Genomic DNA, 6,407 nt, shown 5'->3' on the forward strand with positions numbered 1-6,407 from the left:
TTATTCATCCTGTATCAACGCTAAAGGCCTAACCACTGCAGTCAACACCTTGGAGTCTATCCATGCTGTTAAATAAAAGTCTGTAGACAAGGGTTAGGGTTAGAGTTATGGTTATGGTTAACCTTAACCCTTAATTTCTAACCCAGACCCGGTTTCACAGAGTTTAGATTAAGCCAGGATTAGGCCTTAGTGCATTTAATTAGCTTTTAAAAATGTGCCTTAGAAAAAAGAAAAAAGAAACATTACTGGTGTGCATCTTGAGACAAAACAATGGCACTGACATATTTTAAGATTTGTCAGTGCAAGTTGCTTTCAGGTAAAACAGCTCAAACGTGCATTTTAGTCTGGGACTACAGGCTTAAACCTTGCCTGTGAAACCCGGGGTATATGTTGCAACTTGTATAGAATTATGCCAATGTTAGCAAAGTGTTGTGTTGGACAGAGGATTAACCCTAAACCAACAGGTTGTGTAACAGTGCCACACAGGGTGAAAAGCAAGTTGACATTATTAGGCATAAGAGTGTTTCTAAAGGAAAGGTCAATATTTTGTTAAAGTGCAAAAGGATCATTATGGGTCACATGAATGTAACTCTAATGTCACCATGACACCAATCCATTATTTTTTCATGTAGGTAAGGTATACAGAATTGTATATGAATAGCCTACATATGCAATGTTTGCTCTGTTTAATATATAATATGTTTGCTCTTTTAAACTGCTGTTGGCAGAGCAGTGGTAAATATAATTTTGTTATATATGGTATATATTATTTATGTTATTTATTATTATTATTTATATGTTATTGTAAGTTTTTTTTTTTTTATCATGCACTGCAATGAAGACACCATTTAACCAATTGATTAAATATAACAGCCAGCTTACAAATACAACTAAATAAATAGCACGTGCACATTTTTTTCATATTCTTTCTTTTAAAACATGTCATCTTTTCCTGTAATTGCAATGTTACCACATTATTGGCTGTCTCTTCGAGTTGTTTTGAGCATGATTGGTTATTCAGACTGTCATCCAGGAATCTGGCCAATGGCAGCTATGCGCGCCTTTTACTGGTCAAGTTTGAATATTCGTCTGTTAGAGTGTGTGTGTGTGTGTGTGCGTGTGTGTGTGTGTGCGCGCTGCTGCTGCTCGGGATCTTCAGTACTAGCCTCCTTCGGTTCTGTGGCTTTTACATTGTTTAAAACATGGATTATTTTGCATCGTACTGTTACATTTTTATTTTGAGCGAGTTGCGGGATGTAAATGGACAACGAATTTTAACAACGTACGTGTAACGGACATATTGCAATCTGCGGAAGGTAAATAACTTTATTTTATATAAAAATACATTCTGCTACATCAAAATATAGTGTGTTAAATTGAGAAGCCAATTTTAAATGCGATTAGAGCAATATCGACATTATGTCAATGTTTCAGGCTAAGCATGTGTAAATATTGTCAGCTAACTTAGTTTTTGATAAAAAAAAATAAAAAAAGGAGCTTTACAATGAGTGAACTGAGAACATTGTGTCTTTATACAGAGAGGAACTCGAACCACACTATGAAAACTAGGCTTTTGAATATTGTTGATCGCGGGATATCGGCCTACCGTCAAAATGATGAGTCATCATCATAATATGTTTTTGAGCTGGTGAGTAAAATTTTGCAAGCTTTTGCAAATGTCTCTTTTAGTAAGTAAATACAAATAGCTAATAATATTGCTGTATGTGTGTGTTTCCCATTATCTAGGAATTTTGGGAATAAATATTATCCAGCCACACGATCTTGCGGTGAGTATTGTCATAGTAAAATACACGTGAAATAGAGGCAGAACATGTAAACTCTGCTCAAAGGCACACTGGTCCAAACCCTCCAGACAATATTTTACCTGTCTTCTTGATATGAGTTTACGGGCCTAGCTGACCCAAACATAAATGTCCTTTCAAAATGAAATTATTTTCAAACCTGTATGACTTACTTCTGTGAAACACAAGAATGTTGGGAATAAAACAACATTGGAACCCATTTTATGGAAAAAAACAAAACAGTGAAGTCATTTCTCAAGATATCTTAATTAAGGTTATACAAAATAAATTCATACAGTTTTGGAACAACATGGAGTACCGGTAAATAACGAGAGAACTCTATTTTTTGGATGAGCTGTTCTTTTTAGGACATGTTCCCAGGGTCCTTTGCTAAATTAACCATGGTTTTTATTATAGTAAAGTGTAGAAACAATGTTTTTATGGTGGATTGATTACAATAATTTATTACCATTTAGTTAGTGTAGCAAAACCATGGTTAATGTTAGTAAGGGTTCTCCAGATTTATATAGCCTAACACTTAAGGAAAACATAAAAAATGGTCCTATGTCACCCAGATCAATAGTCTGTTAACACACATTAACACACTTTTTCAATTTTCTTAAGATCAAGCATTGGAACAATGTTCATGGAGCAGAACAGGCACCAACAGAGAAACAAGTCCATCACTAGTAAGTATCCACTGCATTTTATAAAACCGTAGTCAATTTTAAAGGCACAATGCACTCCAAAATAAAAATGATCTCTTTTTTTCTCCCTCGTGCCTGATTTATATCTGTCCCAGATTTATATCTGACTTTCTTTCCACAGAGATTTTTAGAAAAATTATCATTAAAGAGAATTATATAAAGAGAAATGTGGGAGGAGCTTGAATTTATTACCTAGCCCTGTTTGTTTGAACCGCGAGAGCCGTCAAAGCTTATGCTACTCCTACGTCATACATCGACAAGAGGCTTTTATAGTCTACACGTCGGACGCAAGCAACTTGCAGTTTTGCCCCCACCAACAACGCATAGTATTGCATACAATGGTGCGTCGCGTATCAAAAACTGGGACGACACATTTTGCTACGCATAGATGCATAATGGCGGCCGAAGTGTAGCGATGCGTAGCCTTGCAGGCGCGTATGCGTATCGATGCGTTGACTCTATAACTCTTTGGGCGTAATTTGACTTGCATATGGCTGTCTGCTGGAAGCTAGTTATTTAAGTCGATAAAGTTATAAATATGGTAGGGCTGGGGGAATTAACACGTTAATCTTTGCGATTAATTTGAGATGCATAACGAGTTAAAAAAAAATAACGCAATTAACGCAGCACTTTTTTTGCCTCGTTTTAATGACTTCCTGTTGCGGAAAAGGCTGCAAAATATGCCGTCCCGCCCCTCCGTGTTCGGCGATCAGGTTTTATTCTCACGCAGCTTTCATGAGCGGGTCTTTTCCGCGCCGCGCTCTCCATTCCGTGTGTGTGTGTCGGTGCACTGACACACACACACAACATTGAGCAAACATTGAGCTCTTTGCTCAATGTTCTGCTCCGTGTTTGCGCTGCGTGTTCTGCTCTGTCGTTAACGGCCCAAACGCTCCAATCATGCACTGGAAAGCAAAGTCAAATAACGTGAATTTTCTCAGTAGTAGACTTCTGTGAAATAGCCCTAGTGAGCTGGTATAGTCATGCTGGCAACAATGGTAAAATTACCTGCTCTGATCACATGCTCTTGTAATAATAGCTTTGTAGGACTATGTTTTATTTTGATAATTAGTAAAAAAAAAATATATAATAATAAATTGTTAAATTGATTATGTTGATTGATTATTGAAAAATAATAATATATTGATATATTGATGTTTAATATTATTTTAATACAGGGCTATTTTCTGTTCCTTTTTTCCTGTGTTGTTTAATTAGGTTATTCTAAGTTTAAATATTGATGATTACAAGCTTGGGGGAAATGCAATTAATTGCATTTAATTACAGCAAATTGTGTAAATAATCAGTTACTTTTTTTTAATCGATTCCCAGCCCTAAAATATGGATATGTTTCTTACACGAACGCATCACTTCGCTTCACCTTTCGCCTTTATTAACCTGCCAGAGCCGTGTGGAGTACTTTTATCATGGATGGATGCATTTTTATGGACTTGTCAAAAAAATCCCACAGGGAGCTACAGAATAAGAAATCTTTGAAGTCCACTTTTTTACTGTCTGTTTCCATCAGTAAAATTACCGTTTTTTTTTGTTTGTTTTTCTCTCAGAATTGTGAGGCAGGAACACACAATTGCAAGAAAATATCAGAATTGTGAGCTGTCTTTTTTACTCCCCTCAGAATTCACCCTTCGAGGGAGTTTGATTGACAGGTATTTATTTTTTACATTTCTATTTTACAAAAATTATTTTTTTTCTACAGAAATTACACAAGTTAAACGTTGAGACTTTGTTTCATATCAAAAGTAACCTGCTCTGTCTTGTCTCGGCGTTTAGACGTTTCAACGTTTTTTCTTTGATCCGCAATGTATTTTTCATTGCGTGACAACATGATGTGTGGCGTGAGAGCGCCATGGCTTGTTGGACATAGCAACAGTAACTAAAGGGGGCGGGTCTTTGCAAATTGCATTAACCATGGCTGCCTGTTAATTATCACTGGACTACTTCGCTCTCGCATCTCCCAAAAGTTTTTTTTTGTTTTGTTTTCTTGATTCCATTTTAATGGTTTAATTAAATTGCTATAACCAATTATTTAAAATGTAATGATTTAAGCAAAACTTTCTTCAAAGGTTAAACCAAACTTTTCTTTGACGGATTGCCGTGTAGACCTTTGAGTCTCTCTGTGTTTTATGATGATAGTTTTTCTCAAATGAAGCTAAAATGCTGCTGAAGAGCGGCTGTATTGATTTTTTCTCAGGTTTTACTAATTTATCCTGTGATTCTGACTTTCAAACAGCCAATTGCGAGTTTATATATCGCACTTCTGAGAAAAAAAAGTTTGAATTGTGAGTCGCAATTACCTTTTTTAAAAATTGTATTCCATGGCGGAAACAAGCTTTCATATGCACAGACAGTAGCTCACATTTAACATGCAGATTGTGCGCACACAGAAACCTACTGGAGCACAGAAAGTTAGTGTCAACACTGTCCTGTGATTTCTCAATAAGAAACTGCGTAGAAACAGAAGTTATAGCATATTTCTTTCTGCTTTTGAAGTAACTAAAACTTACAGCTTAGCTAATAGCAAAGAGACGATACACAGGTATGATTAAATCACACTAGAAATTGTTCCATCGCCAATGCATTCAAATGCAGTTCTACTTTATCTGTATCTGATTTAAAACAAGCAGAAATCTGTAAGAAATGTAACAATCCATAGACAATATAACTGATGAAAATGAGCTGTTCGTGAGCAGAGCAGTGCAAAAGCATCGTGGGCAGTGCTGTGACATGCTGCAGCTGTGCTCAAGGTGACCTGAGTTCAAGGTTAACACTTCTCAAGCCAAGTTTGTAGTTTGTTAAAATAATTTAGCCTCTAGTTGTGTTATTAACATGTATATAATGGATTAAGTATATGTTTTAAATTACAGAAACAAAATAGATACTCATAAGGTATCATATTTATACTTTTAAATAAACTAATCTAATTAATTTCTGATTAATAATTAGGCTGGCTAATTTTGAAAGTTTTCAAAGTCAATATTGCTTGTGATCTTAATATGTAATATGTATTTGTATTATTTTTGTTTACACTGTTGCATGATCTTCTTTTATAGGCTATGAGGAAAAACTCTACCATGCACACAGAGAATGGAGCTCAATTCTGCTAACTGGGATAGCAGCTGAAAAACAAGAAGAGAAGAACAGTAGAACACCTATTAATGCAGATGACTTTATTCTTTTTCTGCAAGAACCAAGACAACCAAAGACTGATGATGAGCGCTCTGAGCAAACAGCAGTCAAGACATGTGATTGCACATTGGACTTTACTGAGTTCTTCATGTAATGTTGGGCATCTACTGTACGCAGAACTTCTAATAATTTATGTGGATGCCATTCATAATCCTGTTAGATTTTTGTTTTATTTTAGATATTAATAAAATTGTATGTTTTAACAATGTTATAGCTAAGCATTTTTTATGTTTAAGAGAACATTTTGGGAACAAAAATAAAAACACCCCCTGAAAACTTTCTAAGAACGTTAGAGAATAATGTTGTAAGAATGTTACACCTAAACATTTGAATAATGTTTTTAAATAATGTTATCCGAACATTTAAAAGAACATTCTGGGAACAAAAATAAAACTATCCGCTTACAACATTATAAGAACGTTAGAGAATAATGTTATAAGAATGTTATTACTAAACATTTTAATAATGTTTTTAAAAAAATGTTCTCTAAACAGTTAAAAAAACATTCTGGGAACAAAAATAAAACTACCCGCTGAAAACGTTCTAAGAACGTTAGAGAATAATGTTAAAAGAATGTTACTACTAAACATTTTAATAATGTTTTTAAAGAATGTTCTCCAAACTTTTAAAAGAACATTCTGGGAACAAAAATAAAACTACCCGCTGAAAACTTTCTAAGAACGTTAGAGAA

The 6,407-nt window shown here is 34.8% G+C and overlaps 1 long non-coding RNA gene across 1 annotated transcript; it reads left to right on the top strand.

Moving 5' to 3' along the window:
- Window positions 1-1,126: 1,126 nt before the first annotated feature.
- On the top strand, window positions 1,127-6,089 carry LOC311071063. The gene is made up of 6 exons (XR_014603743.1): window positions 1,127-1,316; window positions 1,539-1,648; window positions 1,747-1,787; window positions 2,427-2,491; window positions 4,075-4,176; window positions 5,581-6,089. It is a non-coding gene; the product is annotated as an uncharacterized lncRNA (long non-coding RNA).
- Window positions 6,090-6,407: the final 318 nt, after the last annotated feature.

This window comes from Abramis brama, assembly GCF_963993115.1.
Source record: "Abramis brama genome assembly, chromosome: 20".
NCBI classification, from domain to species: Eukaryota; Metazoa; Chordata; class Actinopteri; order Cypriniformes; family Leuciscidae; genus Abramis; species Abramis brama.